This window comes from Lissotriton helveticus, chromosome 10 (assembly GCF_964261635.1).
Source record: "Lissotriton helveticus chromosome 10, aLisHel1.1, whole genome shotgun sequence".
Taxonomy (NCBI): Eukaryota; Metazoa; Chordata; class Amphibia; order Caudata; family Salamandridae; genus Lissotriton; species Lissotriton helveticus.
Window position 1 is genome coordinate 1,031,968,251 of NC_136071.1, and position 24,401 is coordinate 1,031,992,651.

Consider the following 24,401-nt stretch of genomic DNA (forward strand, 5'->3'; position numbering starts at 1 on the left):
ATTAATATTATTATTTATGTTATGGAAATGTGACTTCACGAGTTTAAACAGATTTCTGTTTTCTATCTCGCTCCATCAACTCCCTCATTTGGTGATTAACAAATCACCACACCACCACCCAAAATTTGGAAATTTTGACTTTTTGGAAAATGATTCAAATTCATCTGTGTCAGTATTTCTAAAAATCTGTTTCTGCAAAATCCTTGCAATTGTCATAACGTGCTCTGTGTAATTCCTGCAACTCAATCTCCCTTTCTTCTTCTTTTTTGATTTTATAAATTCTTCTCTTTTCCTTCATTTGTTTCTTTCTCTTATGCAACAAACAACCAATTTTTGTCAAAATGAAAATGAATATTATCACAATCAAAGGTGCCAAGAACTGAACTTCCAATGTCATGGAACCAATTTTTGATTGATTGGAATCTTTTTGAAAGTCTTTCTGTAAAATCTTCTTCTTCTAATGGAATTATCTCTGAATGCATCTCTGTGATGTTCTTAATGTACATCTCAATGTTCTTACTTTCATCAGGGATATATGTGCAACAATGTTGCACATGTAAAATGCCACAGACTCCTCCCTCTTTTGCCAGGAGTATGTCTAAAGCAAGGCGATCTTGAATCACCATGGATCTGATTGCAATGACCTCTTAATTTACTAATTGGAAACCATCAGCTGTATCTGTTGACAATCTGTCAACAATTGTGGACAATTTTCTGATTCTTCCTGCGTTCAGGGTTATACCTACAAAAGGTATCACTGCTTGAAAAATATCTCCCAAAACCTCTGTGAAAGTTTCTTTTTTAACCCTATTTACATAATTGTGAATTTTAAACAATCCTTCCGAATCTCTGTCAACATGGAACATTTTAGGAAAAACAATCCCAACATAACAAGTTCCATACCAATGATCAGGAAGGTTGTAGTAAGCCTTGTCACCACAAACAAAATAAATCCCAGGAAAAATTGGATCTTTTCCACCTTTGAATCCCCAACCTCCCATGATCTGATATGTATCTTCACAATTACTTGCACCCACAAAGTAGTTATCAAAAAGTGTATTGTCTCTCCTAATGCAAAGCTTACCACTAATTGGTTTGTCTATGTGAATTGCAACATTATCAAGCATTTTGCCATTAAGCTTCTCATCCTCTTTCTGCCAGAACCTGGATTTAGTCTGCTTGACTATCTCATTTCTCTTGTAAATTGCTCTCCTTTCTTCAACCAGGTTCAAAAACTTCTTTCCTTCAGCACTAAGTTTGCAGGTTAAATTGTTCTTGTAAGCATACTCATAAGTGAGTTCATTAGTAACAAGAAAAAATTCCCTCATCTGTTTGGCTTTCTTATGCTTATTCAAAGCACTCTCAATTTTTAAATTTGCGAAAATCTCGTCAAAATCTGAATAATAGTATTCTAAGCGTCCAGTCTGATAGAACAAGCTAGCTAACACACTACATGTCACACCATATGTAAGAGGAAGCATATTGTATGTCACTCCCTCTGAAACAGAAGCAGGTAATTTAACACAGACATAGCAATCTTTTGCATCCATTACCTTAACATATTCACTCAAAAGCTTTGTGAATGTATTGCTTGAAAAATCACTAATAGATTTGTCCTGATGAATGTTAGGTTGATGATCAATAACTTTGCCAGTTGCACTATGTTTGTTTTGACTAACGGAAGCTTTGCTTGTCATGTTCGCTTTGTGAAAATCTTTGTTAATTTCAAATGGAATAATAACAGCTAAACCTAACCAGAGCAGAATTAAAATGAGCAGACACACCAGAGTCATCTTACAGCATCTCCTAAAAATGGAACATCTTGAAGTACTCTGTTCCATGACATAAGGCATCCTTGGTTAGTTTTGCCTTAAAAGGAAAAATTAAAAACTATTTTAAAAATGATATTTTAATGAAATGATTAATTATTTACACCCCCCTTTTTAAAATATATATATATTTTTTTTTAAACCCTAACAGTATTTCTTCGACCTTATGTCACAAGTAAGTTTTCTTCAACTAAACAACTTTTCTTCGACCTTGTGTCACCTAACAAGATTTCTTCAGCCTTTTGCCAAAAATTAAAAACCCAAAAATCCAATTAAAAATTCTGTACTTCAATCATTGTCACTAATTTCTTCAATTTCTTCTTCCTCTTGACTACTATCGTAAATGTCAATGACAGGTGGAATTACTAGATAAGTCCACTCGGGGGATTTATATTTCTGATTTGGCCTTATAATCCTCTTTCCTTTTCTTGTCACTACTTCAATTTTTCTTCCGACTCCAACTTCCTTTTCAGAACCCTTTTGGCTACTGATTTCTTCCACCTGCTCCTTCGGTTTTTTTGATCAACCTGACTCTCAATCTTCCACCAGGCCAAAAATCAGTTTTCCTCACGAATCTTCTCTTTGGTTCTGAAATACTTGTCTCAGACTTCCAAGATCTTTTCTTTGGACTTCTACTTTCACCATCCACATCACTTTCTTCAGTATCACAGTCTGAAACTTCAATTATTGACTCAGGAATTTCTCTATTCGGCAGTTTCACTCCTTCAGGAACTATACTTTGTCTTCCATCACTGGTACTCGGTAATTCGTCTTCCTCCTCTTCTTCAATTACCTCCAACTTCCCAGAATTTGGATTTCCGTTCCTTACTTCAGAGCTTAACTTCTGCTTTTCGATACTCTCCTGGTCAGAAATTTCCTTTGGTTCAGCTTCTCTGTCCTCAATGGAACTTACTCCATTAATCTTCTTTACTGAATCTTCAGTCGTTTTTCCTTCTAATAGATTCTCTTCTTCTCCAGAATCTATTTCAATTATCTCAGAGCCTTTTCTTGTCAATTCTTCATTCACAGGCACATGTTCCAGATGTCGACCAAAATTTTATTCAGATATATCTGAAATAAACTCTTCAAGATCGAGAATGCCAGATTTGACTTTTAATGAGGATTTATCTCCAAAAACACCGATGGGTGTAGAATCTGATGCTGAGAGTCCTGAAGTCAGAGTGACAAAACCTAAACTTGATGTTGCAAAATTAAAAGCAATTATTGAGGAATTAATAATTGGTACGATTGGTCCTGACAGTTTAAATTATTATCGAGATGATGAACTACTGTTCATTTGCAAGAGTATTCAGTGGAAAACAAAAAACAAATATGATCAGTTGGATGAATTGGCAGCTGAACTTGAAATTGATTTGAGCAGGCAAAAGAATTTTGCAAAACATTACAGATTAGACTTTTCAGAAAGCGACATTGAGAATTTGAACTCAAAGGGAAGAATAATTCACATAAAAGATTTGATTGTTTACATTAAAAAAACTGGGAGAATTGAGCAAGTGGAGAGTGAAATGGACGAAAAAGAAGGAAGATGAGAAATTGGAAAAATTGTCAAAACAATTTCCAATGAGAGAGATTGCAGGTGGAGGATATGTTCATGTCCCATGGTCAAGACAGGACATATTGCTGTTCACAAATGATTTTCCAAGACTGAGGGAAAAGCCAGTCGAATGGTACAGGCAAGTGGACAGGTTCATCAAAGTCTCAAAAGTTCTGTGGATTGATCTGGATGGATTTTTTGACATTGTTGTCCCATCAGATCTTTGGACAGAATGCAAGATAGCCATAAGTTGGCCAAAAATAGAACCTGATCGAAATAAGGAAACAGGTGCTCCAAATCCTCTTGTAATGGATTTTTATGAAAAAGTGATTTACTGGTTGAAAAACAAAATTCCACCAAAAGAGGTTGATTGGGTTAAGATAGAAAGAACAAACCACGAAACAAAAGAATCAGTTCATTCATTTTACGAAAGGTTACTGTTGATTTTTAAACAATACAGTGGCTATGAAAAACTAGACGAGAAAGATATGAGTCATTTCGTCTACAGATTCGTTTATGGTTTGAAACCAGAAATTGCAGACATGATCAGAAATAGTATTGTCGGATGGCAAGCACTTTCTGTTGATGACATTTTGAGAAAAGCAAAATACTGCAGTGATGAGTTAGAAGTGAGACAAAAGAAGCTCAAGGAGAAAGCCATGTGGGCTCAGGTAAAAGTGGCTGAGCAACAGATTGCTAGTCTTGGTAATAAAAACACAAATTTTGTTCAAAGTACAAATTTGAATACAGGTCAAGGGAAGTTTAAAAGTAGTAATTTTGTGAGAAAAATTAACCCAAGGATTGAAGAGATGAAGCAAAAATTACCTTGTTTTAATTGTGGCGAGCTTGGACACTGGAGAGATGAATGTAAGAAACCACCTAGAAATTTAAAAAGTCCATTGTTAAATCCACAGATGCAGAATGATGTTGACCTGCAGCAACAGCTACAGTTGCAACAGAATTTAAACGAACTAAACCTTCAGCGACAGTTGCAGCAACAGGTGAATAACCGTCAGAATCAATTGCCACAGCCACCGTTTCCAAATTGTGGGGGAACTCAAAAATATAATTCAGGTGTGGGATTTCAAGGAGATGATCAGGTAATAAAACCACAAAGGCAAAAGGTGCAAAATGCAGCACAACAGTTTTTGTTAACAGAAGGGCAGGAAAGTGATTCTGATGATTATTACTGACGGTGCCCGAGAGAGGAGGAAGAGTGTGTTGTTGGAGCCACTCTTGAGGTTGACCAGTCTGGTCCATTTGTAAATGGGAAAGTTAATGATGTAGACATCACTTTTCTAGTGGACACTGGTGCTACTCGTTCTACTGTTAGATCAGTGGAAATTGAAAACCTACCTCTCTCTGGGGATACTATCCAAGTTGTTGGAGTAAGCAATCAACAAATCAGAACTGATTTGACTGATCCAGTACCAGTTGAAATTGGAAATTTTAAAGACAAACACAGATTCGGGGTTTGTAATAGTAGTCCAGTAAATCTATTGGGCAGAGATATATTGTGCAAGATGAATTGCAGAATATATTGTTCTCCTGAAGGAGTTGAATTACAAACAATGGAGGAAGATGGCTTGTACAGAATGACAATGATGTTGATGGACACAGAGGAAACAAAATTGTTTCCTGCGTTTGAAAAAGAAAATTTGCCAGAAGAACTCAAGGAAACAGTGAAATCTGAAATTTGGGATTTGACTGGGAATGAGATGGGTCTGATGAAACATGTTGATCCAGTCAAAATTACACTGAAGCAGGGAATAGAATTTCCTAATATTCCTCAGTATAAGATGAAAGCAGAGACAATTGAGGGAGTTATACCTGTGATTGAAAAATTCATTAAACAAGGTGTTTTAAAAGAAATTGAGAGTAGCCCTTGTAACTCACCGATCATGGGAATTAAAAAATCAAACGGAACGTACAGGATTGTACAAGATTTGAGAAAAGTTAATCAGATTGTTGTTCCATGTTGCCCTGTGGTTCCAAACCCAGCAGTCATTTTGTATCAGATTCCACATGATGCGGAATGGTACACTGTCATTGATCTTTGCAATGCATTCTTTACTGTTCCTTTACATCCAGAGAGTCAGGAAATTTTCGCTTTCAGATTCCAGAGTAAGACCCTCGCATGGTGTAGAATCCCTCAAGGGTATACAGAGAGTCCTTCAATCTTTAATGAGCTGTTAAAAAGATCTTTGGAAAATTTAGATTTACCTGGCAGGTCTACGTTGGTGCAGTATATCGACGACTTGTTGATAGCTGCTAAAACGAGAGAAAATTGTGTAACAGACTCAATAATACTTTTGAACCATCTTGCAGATGAGGGACATAAAGTGTCTTCAGCAAAATTACAGTTTTGTAAACAAGAAGTGAAATATCTTGGTCACAGAATTGCAAAGGGAAAAAGACAGGTGACAGTTGAGAGAATAAAAATGATTCAAGCAATGCAACCACCAAGAACACAGAGACAGGTTAGAATGTTTTTGGGAATGGTTGGCTACTGTCGACAATGGATAAGTGGATTTTCGGTAATTGCGAAACCACTACAGAGAATCACAAAGTCTGATGTGAAAGATCCAATTATTCTCAATGAGGCTGAGATGGAATCTTTTGAGAACCTGAAAAAGAGCTTATGTCAAGCTCCTGCTTTGGGCATGCCGAATTATGAGAAAGATTTTGAACTGTATTGCAGTGAGAGAGAAGGATGTGCATTGTCTGTGTTAATTCAGAGACATGGGAATCTAAAGAAACCCATTGCATACTTCTCTGCAGTTCTTGATCCCATTGCAAAAGCATTACCAGGTTGTTTGAAAGCAGTTGCAGCTACAAGTGTCAGTCTGGAGCAGAGTGAAGGAATCATAATGGGATTTCCTGTGAAAGTTTTTGTGCCTCATTCAGTTTAAATATTACTGACAAGAGGTAAAACTCAACATTTGACAAGCAGCAGATTGACTAAGTATGAGAAAACAATACTAGGAGCAGACAATGTTTCCTTTTCAAGATGTTTGAATCTGAATCCTTCTACATTATTGCCTGATTCTGAAATTGTTGCTGAAAATGAAGTGGAACATGAGTGTTTGGACGTCATGGAGTTTTGCACCAAACCAAGGCAGGACATTAAAGATGTACCTTTGCCTGAATCAGATGTTGTCTACTTTGTGGATGGCTCCTGTCTGAGGACAGAGGGAGGTGTTTTGAAAGCATCATACTCAGTCTGTACAGTTGCAGATGTTAAAGAAGCATCATGTCTTGAAGGAATTCGTTCAGCACAAGTGGCTGAATTGATTGCTTTGATTCGTGCTTGTGAAGTATCAAAGGACATAAGAGTTACCATCATTACTGATAGTCAGTATGGGTACGGGGTTGTGCATGATTATGGACAGCTCTGGTCTCAGAGAGGCTATTTGACTTCAGCAGGGTCACCAATTAAAAATGCAGTTTTCATCAAAAGATTAATTGAGGCCATACAGTTGCCGAAAGAGATCGCAATTGTAAAGTGTGCTGCGCACACAAAAGGAGTGGATTATATCTCAAAGGGCAATGCCTATGCAGATGAGACCGCAAAGTACTGTGCAAGAAAATGTTGTGCATACAATCGGGAAAAGAGTAAAGAAACTAAATCAAATTCATTAATGCTAACAACAGTTGTAGAGACATGGCAGGAGATCAGAGATTTACAAAATGAAGCAGATGATGAGGAAAAAGATCAATGGTTACGAGCAGATTGTAGACCACGTGATGAGGATGGAGTGTGGACCTACAAAGATGGCAGAGTAGTCTTACCAAATTGTTTGATTGCTGATATGGCCAGATTGTATCATGGCCCAGCTCACCTTGGAAGAGATTCTATGATCAGACTTTTCCGAGAGACTTGGTTCAATACAAAATTCAGAACGATTGCAGAGTCAGTTTCTGGTCTTCTTGGAGTTTCAAGGATTTCACAATTATTTGGGTACAATTTAGGAGCTTCATTAATTGGAGGTGCACTCGGTGTAGTTTCTGTAGAAACCATCGGAGTAGACCATGATCTAGGGGATCTCAAAGGCTGATTCCTTTTATCCGAAGTATAGATTTCCTCTAAAACTGCATCTTCAGATTCACTTTCTACAGGGGCATTATTTCTCTTTTCAGTTCTTTTTCCATCAGGAGAACCTAAAACCATTTCCCTAATTAAATAGAGTCCCTCACTCATGCTTCCCTGTCTCCACATTCGCATCCTGTCTTCATGTGTTTCTCTTCTATAACTTGGAGCTTTAGGAGGTCTTTTAATTCCACTTGCTTCTCTTTGTAATTGGTACATCTCATCCTCCCATTCAACTAAAGCCTCAAATTGAGTTGGTCTCGGCTTTGGATTAAGAGCATTCATTTTCTCTCGTAAATTTCTTAAAACCTTTACATTAAATGAACCATCATCAGGCCAGGTCAAAACACCATCATCCTTTGTGTAGTGTTTCCAAATATCAAACCATAAAACAGTATGATAACCATATTCACCTTCCATATACGCTGCAGGTGTTTTGTACTTATGAAGTAATTTACCACCTCGCGTTTAAGGGTGGGCGTCCGAATCGGCTACGCCCACGGAGTAGGCGTAGTGTTGCCTTCTACGCATTTTGCGTAGACAGCGTAGCCGGCAACACTACGCCCACTCCGTGAGCGTAGCCGAGTCGGCCGCCACCCGCCTCCCTCCCGCCCTCCACTAGATACTTTATTTAAGCCTTTGCACGGATAAAAACAACTTAAAAGCACTTACCTTGTCCGGGGCTCGTCCGGGTCTTCATCTTTGAATAGCGTCCTTTGCCTGGATACCAATGCGCATGCGCGGGCGGCCGCGCATGCGCATTTCTCGGGAGAAATGCGCATGCGCGGCCGCCCGCGCATGCGCATTGGTATCCAGGCAAAGGACGCTATTCAAAGATGAAGACCCGGACGAGCCCCGGACAAGGTAAGTGCTTTTAAGTTGTTTTAATCCGTGTAAATGCTTAAATAAAGTATGTAGGGGAGAGCGGGAGGGAGGTGCGTAGTGGGGCTACGCGGAGTGCGGGAGTGGGCGTAGCTTCTCGCCCTCTCCGCGTAGCTCCGCGGAGCCCCACTACGCCCCACTACGCCCAGGGTTACTCGCGTTTCAATTTTCTTGTCAGGCGAAATAAAAATTTTAAGTTTCTGAAACAACGTTGGCTTTTTCTCAACGTGTTTAAAATGATAACTCATTTTTAAGAGTTAAATTCAATTAACCAATTCGTTCATAAAATATTTCCGGGATGTTCCGCAAAAACAACCAATCCGTGCGCGAAACACACCAACAAGCCAATGAGAGTTGAGCTACGTCACTTTTTTACTCAACCAATAAAAATGAAGATTTTCTGAAGAACCAATCCGCTTACAGTTCGTCGGAGACTCAAGAACCAATCAGAGCACAGCTTGTGACGTATGTCACCCAATCCCAGCGCGGCTCTGTGACGTACACAGCAGCTGCGGTTTCTCGCTTCTTACTCTTCGCGCTTACCCCTCCTTCACAAAATCTTTTCACAGCGCCATTTTGAAAACACTTTTTCGGTGAAAATTAATTTTAACAATGACAATAAAGACTCATCTGTCTGTTTCTCTAAATAGGATAGTTTACATACATTCAAGTATTCTCAACTTGGAATAGTCGGCCCTATTCTCATAGAATAATTTTCATTTGCCAGTAGAGTAATCTTTTTACTCTGCCCTTCTAACAAGTAATATATGAACTCATTTCCCTCAGAACGCACAACCAAGTGACTGTCTGAAAGTTCCACTCGAACATAAATTACAGAACAAACTCGCACTTTCACACGGAAAAATCCCTAACTTCAAACACACATGAAATCCGTACAGGACTCTCACCTGTTTATAGAAATCATGCACCGTTAGCAAAATAACGACGTTATCCGTACAGGACTCTCACCTGTTTATAGATATAAAACATGTACCCCTACAGGACTCTCACCTGTTTATAGATAATCATGCACCGACATTACCCTACCCTTCACTCAAGCTCGAATATAACTAATACTCTTATCACAGTGAGTTTTACAACAGGCGCTTTGTCCCTATTCTCATGCTGTTCAAATTTCTTAGATAATCCTCACTATACAAGATTCACACCTAGCCCTAAAACTGTGTTGCACGACCACAACACTGTGTTGCACGACCACAACACGTGATACACGGCGATATCACTACTCTGAAACAGATCAAATGCCTTGCGTGACTACCTTCTCATCACACAATCTGTACCGGTACAACTCACATATAGCACGAAAAACAAACTCAACATGTGTTAAACATCGATCCTATTTCTATAACATACCAATAACACCTTTGTTACCCTTAGCACCACCTTGGTTACCCTTAGCAACCATCCTCTGCTACCAGAAGAATTGATCCAGCGGCCTATAGGAAATATGCCATAAGCAATGCTACCCAACTCTATAACCTACTTCATAAAATACTACTCTAACTCATGGACCCATTAATCAAACATGACATATTTTGACCTACTGAATCAGGTGATCAAATTACACCTATATACACCTTATTTACAAATTATATACAAACTATATACAACCGCGGTAAATGATGACATCATTTGAACAAATCCTAACTATTTAAATGACCACCATGGCGATGGCATCTAGCTAATAGTAACCTGCGCTTCTGAATAACCAAGACCAGCTTGTTTTCAAAAGTAAGATTTTATTAACTAATTTTAGATTATTCAAAATATAGTTTTATAAATGCAATTTTATTAGAATTATAGCAAGCATGTTTGAAAAGTATCATAAGAAAAATACAGTTTTAAGCAAGAAATTATAAGTTTAGCATTTTTAAAATCCTAAGTCCCTAGCTAAGCTAAATGAGTGAAAGTAAAGTTCTTTGAGGATTCTTACGTGCTCCACGCAAAGTCCAGCAGCACGACACCCTCATCTGAAAGTCAGAAAGCAGCAGCCAGCCCATCCCCAGGGCATGGACTTTTTATACCTTTCTATGCTAGCTAATCTAAGTAAAGGAAAATTTTCTTCAAAAGTCGATGTCTCATTGGTCCGAGAGTGACAAGTGACATGTCACCTACATTTCAAAACTTCCATTCGGTCATATTCTTTGGGACCATTGTCTTTCTTGTACGTATTCCAAAGCTTCCTTGATTTGCAACAAATTTGAGCAAAAGTTCTCACTGACTTTATTTCACTTCCTCGGATGCCAAGTTAACAAATGTTCTTTCTACCGGTTTCTGACCTTGGCCACGTCCGACAGAATAATGAAAACACTTCATCTTTGTTCAGTGAATGTGATTTTGACGGAAACTTTTTCAACATGGACATCTCGTGCTCCTTGCAGAATTAAATTCATCTTTTAGCAAACTCGAGCAAACTAGGCCCAAAAGCAGACAACTTATTTTTCTAGTATAAAACAAACACAAGAAAAGTATTAATGTAAGAAATATTATTTATTCTGTTTCCACCCTTCGTTTACTAATTGATTAACCCTCCCAATTAGTCTAATGTTACCTAGCACAAAGCAAACAAATAAAGTAGCATTTTATATCTACCAGTCTTCATGAATCCATAAAACCTTATATGCACCTAGAATAGTAGAAATGACATCACATAGACTAGGAAAGCAAAATAAGCACATGCTTCTTTTAAATCTGCTGCAGTTAGTAATGACAAAAACGAAAATGACAAAATTAATTTATTATTTTTGCACGAACAAAAGATGCAACAATTATGCACGTTTATGAGCACACATGTTAATGTCCCCGTGTGTAAAGTTTAATCTAGGTTGTGTTAGCATAACACATCACAAATCATTAATATTATTTATGTTATGGAAATGTGACTTCACGAGTTTAAACAGATTTCTGTTTTCTATCTCGCTCCATCAGGGCCCCGTGGAGGGGGGCGAGCCGGTGTCACTTAAAAATGCGCAAAGAGACAAGGGGGAGTACGTAAAGATATCCAGAGGACTATGCAGTAGTCGCGGTGCAGCGGGGTAGGGCACGGAGAAAGGTAAATACCTGGGAAAGCAGTGCGCCTGGATACGTCCCGATCTGGTTTGTGGCTGACCAGGGGTTGAGTCTCTTGAATATATGCGGGAAGCTTGCATTAAGGCGGACATAGTGGAAAGACTGTAAGGGTATCCGGTGGATACTGGATTTGGCGATTTACTGTTTTTCCCACTGGAATGTCAGATCTGTGCAAAAGTAAGCACAGGTCGACATCAGTGGGGAAGAATGGTGCAAAGTAAAAGCCAGCACAAAAGTATTAGGGTATACAAAGAGCAGGCTGCTTGATGGAATGGTTGGCAGTGTCAGCACATGTTCCAAAAACGGCAGAAGTGTACATAGGGTGGTAAAAACCAGGGGAAGCTGTGAGTGAGGCCGCACCCGCTCGGTTATGATAAGAGGAATGGGGATAGGCATGTCCAAAACCGCACGTGTAGAGTCACTGACCAGCGCAAAATAAAAAAAATTAAAAATATAAAAAAATGTAAAAATTCTCTGGGATCAGGAGGAAAGCAATGATGCCCTATATTAGTTAGAAAACCGGCAGTAGCGTAAGTGGGATGGTGATAAAGACAGGGATGCTTCGAGTGAGGCCGCATTAACCCACCTTCTACGGGGGTGTGAGGGGCAGTCCAAGGAGCTTGTGTCTGATGCGAGTTGTGCATGCGCCCCTCGTACTGTATGGAAAATAAGCATAGATATTTTTAATAACGCAGCATGTGGGCACGGCAAGAACGAGCCGATGGTGTGGAGGAGTGGTGTGTGTGGGACCGGGTGTCCCCATAGTATGAGCAAAACTGGTAGAAAATGTGGAGGGTGGATGTGGGGAAACCAGCAGTGAATATGACAAGATGGTGTCTCTGGTGGGCCGGAGATCCAGTCCCTGCTAGTAACAAGAAGGCCAAAACAATAGTCCGAGGGTAATTAACTCAGGAAGTAATGGAAATCATGGCCCGAGTTGTGTCCTTTACTGACTGCCTGTAGCCTACAGATCCATTTGGACTCCGCCCTTCGTAGTGTCAATACCCTATCCCCCCCTCGGTTGTTCATGTGGATATTGTCAATGCCAAGGAATTTGAATTTGATGGGCCCTGTGTGTGTTGAGCGATAGTGCCCCATCATAGGATATCTCTCATCGCCATTGATGAGCGCCCTACGATGTTCCTGGATTCTGGTTTTTATGCAGTGCATGGTGCTGCCTACGTAGATATTGTGACATGGACATTCGATAATGTAGATGACATACTGTGTGTTGCAATTGATGTGGTGTTGGATTGTGTGAGTAGTGTCTGAGTTGTAACAGAATTCCTTGTTGGTGGCAACATCTGCAACCACGTGGTGATGGTGGCTTTGTTAGTTGTTCAGTAGCTTGGGCATAATCAATCAATCAGTCAATCAATCATTGTACTTGTAGAGCATGCTACTTACCCATAAGGGTCTCAAGGCGCTTAGGGGAGGGGGGTGCTGCTCGAAGAGCCAGGTCTTGAGTAGTCTTCTGAAGGCGAGTAGGTCTTCGGTCTGCTGTATGTGGGTAGGGAGGGTGTTCCAGGTCTTGGCGGCGAGGTAGGAGAAGGATCTGCTGCCAGAGGTCGTTCCTTATATGCGTGGGACCGCGGCGAGGGTGAGGCTGGCGGAGCGGAGCTGGCGGGTGGGGGTGTAGAAGCGGAGTCTGCTGTTCAGGTAGGCTGGCCTGGCGTTGTGGAGTGCTTTGTGTGCGCGGGTGAGGAGCTTGAAGGTGATCCTCTTGTCGACGGGAGCCAGTGGGGGGTGATGTGGCTGCGGCGGGGGAAGTTGACGATCAGTCGGGCAGAGGCGTTTTGGATGTGTTGTAGTCGTAGGCTGGGATTCCTGCGCAGAGGGCGTTGCCGTAGTCCAGTCTGCTGCTGACGAGGGCCTGTGTCACCGTTCTTCTTGTTTCGGTCGGGTTCTACTTGTAGATCCTGCGGAGAATGCGGAGGGTGTTGTAGCAGGAGGAGGAGACGGTATTGACCTGTTTACACATGGAGAGGGAGGAGTCGAGGATGAATACTAGGTTGCGTGCATGGTCGGTGGGTGTTGGTGCAGTTCCAAGTGTGGTCGGACAACAGGAGTTGTCCCAGGGTGAGTGGGTGGAGGGTCGAGGATGAGTACCTCAGTCTTGTTCGAGTTCAGCTTCAGACGGCTGCTCCTCATCCAGTCGGGGACTGGCTTCATTCCCTCGTGGAGGTTGGTTTTGGCAGAGTGTGGGTCCTTGGTGAGGGAGAGGATGAGCTGGGTGTCGTCAGTTTAGGAGATGTTGAGGTCATGATGGCAGGCCACTTGTGAGGGGGGCCATGTAGATGTTGAACAGCGTCGGGCTAAGGGATGAGCCCTGGGGGACGCTGCAGATGATTTTGATGGCTTCGGATCGGAAGGGTGGGAGGCGGACGCTCTGGGTTCTGCTGGAGAGGAAGGACGTGGTCCAGTCAAGGGCCTTATCTTGGATTCCGGCTTCTATGAGGCGTGTCTTTAGAGTACGATAGCAGACCGTGTCGAAGGCGGCCGACAGGTCCAGGAGGATGAGGGCTGATGTTTTGCCATTGTCTAGTTGGTGCCTGATGTAGTCTGTAGCGGCGATAAGGGCTGTCTCTGTGCTGTGGTTTCGTCTGAATCCGGACTGGGACGGGTCCAAGATGTTGTTGTCTTCCAAGTGGCGGGCAAACTGTCTGTTGACCATTTTCTAGATGACCTTTGCCGGGAACGGGAGCAGGGAGATGGGCCATAAGTTCTTGAGGTCCCTGGGGTCAGCCTTGGGCTTCTTGAGGAGGGCGTTGATTATGGCGTGTTTCCAGCTTCCCGGGAATGTCGCTGTTTCGAAGGAGATGTTGATGACCTTCCGTAGTTGGGGTGCGATGGCTGCACCTGCTTTGTTGAATACGTGATGTGGGCACGGGTCGGATGGAGATACTGAGTGGATGAAATTCATGACCTTGCGTGTCTCGTCGTCAGGTGGATGGCGCTGGTGGTGTTCACAGGGGAAGTGGAGTCTGGCATAGTCTGGGCGGTCGTGGTGTGGAAGCTGTCGTGAATGTCAGCGATCTTGCGGTGGAAGAAGATGGCTAGTGAGTCGCACAGTTCTTGTGAGGGCGGGATGTCGTTGGCGCTGGCGCTGGCGCTGGGGTTGGAGAGTTCCTTTACGATGCTGAAGAGCTCTTTGCTGTCGTGTGCGATGTTATCCAAGCAGTCTTTGAAGGAGGATCTCTTGGCTAATCTGATGAGGTGGTGATGTCTTTGGGTGGCGTCCTTGTGGGCTGCATGGTTGTCCGGTGTGCGTTCGTGGAGCCATATTTTGTCCAGTTTCCAGCATGCGCGTTTGGAGGTCTGGAGTTCGTCGGTGAACCAGGTGGCTCTTGCTTGTGTGGTTGTTGGGGGGTTTCTTGAGCGGGGCGAGGGTGTTGGCGCAGTCGTCGATCCACTGTCTGAGGTTGCGGGCTGCGGTGTCAGGGTTGGTGGGGTCAGTGGGTGGGTTCTGGGCGAGGGTTGTGATCAGCCGGTCTTCGGTGACTTTGCTCCAGCAGCGGCGAGGCAGCTGTTGGGTGTGGGGGTGCGTGGTTGGTTTCTTGAAGGTGAAATGGATGCAGCGGTTGTCGGTCCAGTGGAGTTTGGTGGTGTAGTTGAAAGCGACGTGGGTGCCTGTGGAGAAGACGGGGTCCAGCGTGTGGCCGGCAGCGTGGGTGGGTGCGTTGACGAGTTGTCTGAGGCCGAGGTTGGCGAGGTTGACGATCAGGGTGGTGGAGTTGGCGTTGTTGTTGTTCTCGAGGTGGAAGTTCATGTCCGCGAGGAGGATGTAGTCTGTGGAGACGAGTGCTTGGGTGCTGGCGATGGAGTCGCTGAACTGAGCCCGGGCTCCAGGGGGTCTGTAGATGAGTGTTCCTCTGAGGGTGGTGTTTGGGTCGGTGTGGATCCGGAAGTGCAGGTGTTTGGCGGCTTTGAGGGTGTCGTCTGCGTGGGTGGCGACCTTGAGGGTGGACTTGTGGACGATGGCTATACCTCCTCCGGTTCCGTTGGCGGGATCCCTGCGGGTGATCTTGTAGCCGTCCGGGATGGCTATGGCGATGTCGGGTGCCGAAGTGTCGTTCCACCAGGTCTCGGTCAGGAAGGCCATGTCTGGGGCGGAGGTGTCGTGCAGATCCCAGAGCTTGACGGCGTGTTTGCGTGCGGAGTGGGTGTTAAGGAGTATGCAGCGGAGGTGGCTGGGTCCAGTCCTTGGAGGTTTGGTGGTTCTGTCGCAGGTGAAGCTGCAGGTGTGGCAGGAGAAGGGTCCGTGGGTCTGTTTCGGGGCGGCCTGGAAGCAGGTGTGGTTTCGGCCGGTGTTCAGTGTGTGGAGGCTGCTGGCGTCGTAGTGGAGTCTGGTGTTGTGGCATTCGCGGAGTCCAGCGGTTCTGGCGCTGGGCGCGGTCCAGGCACGGACGGGCGCAGATGGGCTTGACTTAGGCACGCCTTCGGTGTGTATTTGCTCGAGCTTTCCAGTTTTCCAAGTTCCTGTGTGATGTTGTCGCCACATTTCTCGATGTTGGCATGGTACCCCCCAGGTGGGACAAATTTGAGGATTGACATTTGAGACCAGTGTTCCTCATGGTGAAAGGGTTCGGGCATGACACACGTACAGTAAAGAAGAGGGGTTCCAAGAGAACCTAATAGACATTAAGGAACGCTTCATACAAATTGGGTTATGAGCACAGAATCCTTGACAGAGCAGAACAGAGAGCATTAAGCCTCCCCAGAGCTGACACACTCGGAACAAGCCCTGCTGACAAGACTGGTAAACATCATAACAGTAAACAACACAAGGAAAGCATAGCCTTTTTCACCAACTATACAACACATAGTGACAAGATTTTCAGGGCTTTCAGAAAACACTGGCACCTGCTACTGGAAATCCCCACATTACGCCCACTCATCAACGACAACCCCTCACTGGAGTATAGAAGAGGACACAAATTGAGGAAATCCTTATACCCAAGCTATGTAAAAACTAACAAAGTCACCATCACCAAGTGGTTGCCACAAACCCCTCGGGGGTTCTACACTTGCACCAACTGCAACATCTGCATTTTGGGTAACAGCAAATGCAAGGCATTCTGTTACAACTCAGACACTACTGACACAATCCAACACCACATCAATTGCAACACCGTATGTCATCTACATTATCGAATGTCCATGTCACAAGATCTACGTGGGCAGCACGATCAATGGCGATGAGAGATACCCTAAGACTAAGCACTATCGCTCAACACACATGGCCCATCAAATTCAAATTCCTTGGCATTGACCATATTCCCATGAACAACCGAGAGGGGGATAGGGTATTGACACTACGAAGGGCGGAGGTCAAATGGATCTGTAGGCTACAGGCAGTCAGTTAAAGGACACAACTCTGACCATGAGTTCCATTACTTCCTGAGATAATCACCCTCTGACTATTGTTTTGGCCTTCCTGTTACTAGCGGGGACCGGATCTCCGGCCCACCAGAGACACCACCTTGTCATATTCACTGCTGGATTCCCCCGGTGGGAAAAACAGATACATCGCTGAATCCGGTATCCACCGTATACCCTTACAGTCTTTCCACTATGTCCTCCTTAAGGCAAGCTTCTCGCTCTTTGAGCACATATATTCCAGAGGCTCAACCCCTGGTCAGACACAGACCTGATCAGGACGTATCCAGGCGCACTGCCATCCCATGTATTTACCCTTCACTGTGCCCTCCCCTGCTGCACCTTGACTGCTGCAAGGTCCCCTGGATATCTTTACGTACTCCCCTTCGTCTCTTTGCGCATTTCTACCTGACACCTGCTCGCCCCCCTCCACGGGCCTCCATCATCTGAAGGGATTACTCTGTGCCTGTTCTTTCCATCAGGTCCCCAACTCTCCACACACGACGGCGCGTCAAGTTCTATGCCCATCAGACCATTCTCATTTTTTTTTTCACACCACAACGTTGCTCGCGCCCCAGCAGGCCCGCTCTACGCACCCCCGGGGGGCCATTAGAGGTTACTTTTCATCACTCGACTAGGCCATTCAGTGGCATGTTAGCATCCCTATGGGTACACTATCTCACCCATATTTCCCATGCTTACTGCTTACAATGCAGTGATGCACTGCCTCCACGCTCGGTACTACTGCACCGCGGCCACTGGGGTCGGACAGCCTGCTTGTCTTCCAACAAGCCAGCAGCCACTGCGCTCTCATCCTCCCACGCAGCCAGGGCCTCACGAACCCTGTGTTTCTGGTTGTGGCACACGTCGTTAGGCACTACCCGCTCATACTTTAAGATCTACTTCCCGCTTTCACTGGGGCACTCCGCCTGTGTCTTATCCCACTGTAGGACCGCAGGATATCACCCTTCCACTGCCGGTCTCACAAACCGGGTTTTCTTAGTCGTAACACTACCATCATGCACAACCCGCCTGATTCACAGTGGGAAACATCCTTTACGACGCAACTTTTACCACGCAGTGCCTTTACAACGCAGGTTTTTCAACGCAAGTCATTACAACGAATTGGGCTGGGGGCGCTCTAGGATACGTAATAGTTTCATTTACTATCCAACACCTTCCCTACTATCCATGGGGGCTGGAGTTGGAATAGTAAATTAAACTATTCACTATCCAGCACCCCCCAACGCAAGTCGTTGTAACGACTTGCGTTGAAAAACCTGCGTTGTAAAGGCATGCGTAGTAAAAGCATACGTTGTAACAACGTACATCCTTCAGTTTTTAGATTATTAATCCTGCACAACCGTTTTCACACTGCCGGGTTTTCCTCCTCGCAGTTGACAAATATTATTTATGGGACAGCTGTTCTCATTCTTCAGTGTTATCATGCAACTTTTCACCTGAGCCTTAAATTACTAGGCACACCCCGCCCATCATCACTCATGCATTCTGCCACATCAAGATAAACGCGGCCAACCACCCCCTTTAGCCCACCTAGGCAGACTAGAGCCTCGCACTGCGTTTAGACCACACAGCCTGGCTTGATAGACAAACATGTAACACGGTGTTTCCGTCTGTTTCTCTGCGCTAGCACCTTTGCTTTTCATTTGCACGGTCCTTTGCTTTGAGTCTCTCTTCACATCCTCAAACCTGCATCCTTTGCTCCCACGGACCGTGGAGGCCACAATTCCCGCACGGACAACCAGCGGTACTGACGCTGCATTTCTAGAGATTGAGCGGAATCATACTACGTAAACACAGGACACGGCTCCAGAAAAACTTTTATCTCCTGCCGTTCACGCTTCCATAAAACGGTATGCACTGTTTCCTTCCTCATGCACTTTGCTCCTAGTCACCATCTCCTTTTTCTCCCCGCCCCCTCGCTGTCTTTTTTCGTTCTTTTTCTCCCCTTGTTACTTCGATTTTTATGACCCCTGTTTTCTTATTTTTCATGCTTCAACTCAGTCCTTTCACATATGTGGTCCCCTTCTGCTATTACCATGCTATGACTATGGCCTGATCACCCTCTAGGCCTCTATGCCGCACTATACCACCGCTGGAAGCCACTGTAGGCCACATGTGATACTACAACACTACCACTAAGTAACTGCCTAGTCTTCTAATGACAGAGTCCTTCTACAATTTTATGTAGAGGCAGACCTCAATGATGTAACCATCTCTTATTTCTTACAGCTGTGGTAGATTTGTGGTACTGTTTTTGGTAATGTTTTTTGGACGGTATTAGTTGCCACAGATTAAACTCTGAAACACAGTAATATGTCACCCATTTAATTGGATCACTTTAGTTTATGGCCACATATATTTCAACCGGTGCCACTTCCATTACCCCTTTGCTTCCGTTTTCCTTACTGTTCCCCACATGCCCCTTTGCCCCCCCCCCATGTTCGTTGCAACTTTTTGTATGTAATTGAGTAATTTGGGATATTTTGGACGTATATTTATTTCATTTTGTACATTGTAACTTTCAGCCCTGAAGAAGTTCATTGTTGATGAACGAAACGCATTGGCTGAAACTTAGTTTTGTCGGATGACTGTGAAAATAAAGAACTATTTTTTGACACAACTTTACAAGTGAACTCACTTATTGAACTGACCTCTTGGGTAGTGCACCACTCCAAATTTCGGTGTAGTTCTATCTCTGCTTTGCAGTTGGCACCTAAGAACGGCAGGTGCAGTGGTTGTATGTGCACACCATCCCGAAGTACTCCTTGATCGAATACATAGGGAATACAGCATGGAAGTGCGGCTACCCCGGTCCGCCGTTGCTCTTCTTGTTCCACTTTCCAGGAAGGAGATTAGATGGATGAACTTTTATTTTTGCAAAGTTTTATGAAGATTTGTTAAACACTAAAAATATTAGCAACCAAATTATGCCTAACTCGTCAATACATGGTCCTCATCAGAACTACCCAGTGATGACTGCCTTTGGGTAAAAAATCGTCCCTAGTCTGGAAGGACTGTAAACTTGTATTTACCTGGGCACTGTCTTTGTCAATATTTATTATAAGTTGTATCTGACTGATTGCCAGGTAACTGGTAAGTGTACCACTTTTTTTATAATTATTTGTTGCCGCTACCAAGCACGTCAGACAGTCTCAATGGCCTGGCTACCCACAGAACAGGGGGTCTATTTTGCAAGAAAGGTTTACTAGGGGAAATATGTGTTTCAGTTTAAAACTATAGTACTCCGTTTATGATGCTCACATTTCCTTTTTTTCCTCGCCATTACAGCAGCAGGTGTGAATGGCAGCTCATTGTTTGTGCCTGTGAAAACTACGAATGTATATGAAACGTTGTGCCATTTTGTCATTATGCTTTTGAAACCAATATATGTAGGCTTTTTGCCATGTTGTTTATATGTGCAACTTTTCCAGATTGCATAGCGCCATTACATAGATGCAAAGGTTGCAGATTGCTTATGTCTGACATTTTCATAATTTCAGTGACATTCAACAACAATGAGAGGCACTTTCTTGCGAGCAAATTCAAGCAATGAAGATGAAGGAACCAGAAACATCAGAAATTACACCCATTTGAGTACCGAGCAACTCTAAGAAGTTCTTAAAACTGCCGTAAAGCACCGCAAATGGAAGTGCCCCTCAGTGCCTGCTCTGTCGGGCCATGAGATACAGCAGGACACAGTGGGGCGAGCGTTTTGCTGGAAAATAACCGCAAGATGCCGCCATGTGGATCCACATGAGGGCACTGTCCCTGCCAGTACTATGGGTCCAGATAAATGTTTATATTTATCATGTGCTTCACTGAGAGAAACAAATAGGGCATGTGATTTGCTCACTCTGAGCTAGATTGATTCTAGTTCATTAGGCAACTTAAAAATTCACAGTACAATAAATTCCCAAATGTCATAGCTGCCAAGGTCTCAGATTGCCATGACGTAACGCATTTCAGTGCGGTGTTGCGGAACACCACACTGAAATGCGTTCGTGTCACGTCTGATGCGTGATACTTGACAGGCCTGAAATGTTTGTGAACTGTTAGTGCCAAGTCGGTTTGCACTGCAGCAGCTGCTAAAATGAAAACTTTATAACTGACAGCCTTTACACATAAAAGCAGGCACACAGAGCTGAGCATCACAGTAGCAGTGTCTGTGAGTTCTTTACGCAATAGGGTTTGCTGTACAGTCCAGTCTGTCAGTGCAACGGTGGAGGGAGCGGCAATGCTTGGGGGACTTCTCATGTTTTAATAGCCCCCCTGAGCAGCGAGATGATCACAACTATACTGGTGGTGAGAAAATGTCCATTCTAACATCCATAACGCCCAACAGAATTAGCATGACCCAACCCAATACTTCCTAACTCCGTTAACAGTACCAGAAGCAGCCAGCTCTAAAGATTGTCTTCAAACACTAAACATATCCAGTAGATCTACTCCTGCTTAATGCACTATAGCCCTGTTTACATCCAGTACAGCCAGTTCAAAACAATTTAGCCCCATTTGCATCCATCATAACCAGTGTGGTCCTGCCCAGTCCATTTTAGCCCTATTAACGCCGCCCATCAAAACCAGTGTTGCCCTGTCAACTTCATTCTGCCCCATGAACACCCATGAGAGTCCTTATCAGTCCCCTATAGTAGCTCCATTCCCAACGTAAACCAGACAGCCCTGCCAAGTGCATTTAAATAGCAAAGGTAACAATAAAGTGCTTTATGTTCCAGAGCAGTTCTAATGGTCATTTAACTGATAAAGCACACAAAACGCAGCGTTAAAAATGAGTGCTTGCGATTTTAGACAAAGTCCTTTTTACTATGCCTGGGCCTTTGCAGAATATTAAAACCTGATTCTTTGGGAGAAGTGGCGACCCAACTGGCCTATCCCAGCACATTTAATCCCTGTTCATAACTGAACTAGAGTGTCCTCATTGGGCCGGGTGGAGCTGGGGGTGACCAGGTCGTGCACAGGGCAGTTACACTGCACGAGGCTTAAAGTGCCTGATCTGTTGGCACCTGAGCCACTTACTGTCTGGATCCTTAAGCTATTGTATCTAGAAACATATGCAAACCACTAACCCCCCCCCCCAGGCTGGTTTCAATAGCAACCGGTCACCTCTCCATGACCTGGGCCCAGCTCATGCTTCAATATGCAAGTTGTTTCTCGGGTGCCCAATAGGGAGAGAATTACGAGGAGGGGCAGGAAAAGTAGAGGGCGGGAAGTGCCATGTGAATAGTCTTCCCGGTGCACACCACGACCACTGAGTTAGTGTCCACTCAGGGTCCCGCCATTCATCTTCCCATGGGGGCACAGCAACAGTGGACTCCCTGGAACTGGAGATGCAGCCTTGACCAGTGATCTGCAGGGACCAGCCCGGAAAACAACACTCATCGAATCCATGTGAACGTGGGTCGGCGCTTGCTGTTGCTTATGTTGAAAGTTCTCTCTCTCTCTCTCATCCACTCACTCAAGACGCCCAACCCACCACCAGAGCTGCACAGGTTGCCAGAGAACCGCTTCTTTTTGATGCGTGGATACAATGGATCAACCTACTATACTTAAAAGGAGTCTCGGGCACCATAGCAAAAAGTTAGCCAAAGCCAGCAGCAGGCTACGATGGCAATTGTCTGGGGCAGCAGGCAGAGCGGCAATGTACAATGAGCTGGTGCTCAATCTTCATTTATTAAAGCTCTTATGATTCCCACAATGTTGTATATGTGTGACTAATGCATTTTGGTGCGGTGATGCGGAACCCTTCACTAAAATGCGTACGTGTAACTCCTGGTGCGTGGTGCTTGGTAGGGCTGTCATTACTTAGCTTGGACTTATTACACTGAATATAGACTGGTATAATACTGAATATATATTTTTCATGCATTGCACACTCAACCTGTATTTATGCTTTATTCATAAGTTAGTGTTTATTTAGGCTCAGACCTTCTATTAGGATGTATAAAGTTTGCGTGTATGTAATCATGCAAACGTTTGAGAAAATTATGGGAAACGTAAATCCAGCATTTAGTTCTATATTTTAGCACAAAATGCGTTCTTGTGTCCATTCTGGGCACAAGAACAAATTGCATGCAAAATAACAGTGCTCAAAGCACAAGTGACATAAAAAACAGCTGCTCGCATTCTGGTCATTGGCGATGGTCCATTGTTCCGCACCATAAATTTAATGAGAAAGCAGTGTAATTCCATAATGTGGCGTAATGATGGAATTTCGTATGACTTGAAAATCACAAAACTGTATAAATGTTGCAGTGCAATTTGAAATTTTGACCAGGCTTACTTATTTCTACGCTTTTCTTGAAAATGAAGCAAAGTATTCTATATAAAAATACACAGTCATTTTGTTAAGCACAACCCCAGTTATTTACTGTTTCATGGTACATGTCTTCAGCCAAACAGGACAAAAGGCATTTTTTTAAACTAATAGTGGGGAGCCTAGTCAGCTGGGCTCGTTTTCCCTCAACTTGCACTACTTTTATGGAATGGCTGAGTAAACCCCTCTCCCAAGTGGTTAGTCGTGGAATACACTGAGGGGGAGCGAGGAACTGGGGACTGCTGACTTGAAGCCCACTCATCACTTGTTCACAGCTTTCCTCTACATATTCACATTTCTCTGATGGTTACATATCAGCATTTGATGGTGTTCAAAGGTCTTGTGGGTTGTTTTGATCGCTTCCTTAGGAAGATATTGGTGTAGACACAATCGAAACTAAACTATTAACAGATTTGACATAAACCGCAGCGCAAAATAAGCTTTAATTTTTTGCTGCTTTTACATCCTGTGCTCTATCACAGATTTAATGCCCCCCACCTGCATCAACTCCAAAATATCACCAACCAATATAATGTCACGGTATATAGATGTGGAGTTAAAAATGTATACTTCTCTTCAAATTCGTACCTTCACAGTATGTTGGTAGTCCATATTGTGGACTCCATGTAAGTGCAGGGAAGTGTTATTGAACTCCATATTGAAACACGCAACCTTATTTCATTGCAGCGAAAAGTACGTTTTTGACTCCTGCATTAGGTAGCTGTGACATTGCACTGCCATCTCAACTATTTTCCAGTCATCTACGGGAGGCAGTTGAGCAAAAAATACTGTCCGGCAGCCTCCTTCCACATCCCCCATCCCACTTGGATCTCCACACATTCAAAGGCTGCTGGAGAATACGGGTGTGGCTGAGACGCCGCCAATCACCATCTTCCCTATGAGTGTTTTTCTTTTCAGACCAAGGGCAGACGGCTGATTTTAATCTGCATATGTTATTCTCCAAGTACAAACAATGCATTTGGACAATTTGCACATGCGATTTGCGTTTTGTTTTTCCTGCTGCAACTCACTAGTGCGTGCACACACGTACATTTTAAGGTTAATGTATTTTCTACTTTTGGGTGCAAATGGAAGTTTGCCCTCACAATGGAGTTTGCGGGACCATCATGATGGAGGTCCAAATATAGAACTTTTGACAATAAGTTTGTCAATACAGGAGGTTTGGACAGTATCAATTAAGGGGGGTAATGTGTGTGTAGT

At 43.7% G+C, this 24,401-nt stretch overlaps 1 protein-coding gene across 1 annotated transcript in view; it reads left to right on the forward strand.

Moving 5' to 3' along the window:
* LOC144784742 (serum paraoxonase/arylesterase 2-like) overlaps positions 1 to 24,401 on the forward strand; it is a 499,971-nt gene that overhangs the window by 140,993 nt on the left and 334,577 nt on the right. The window lies entirely within an intron of this gene.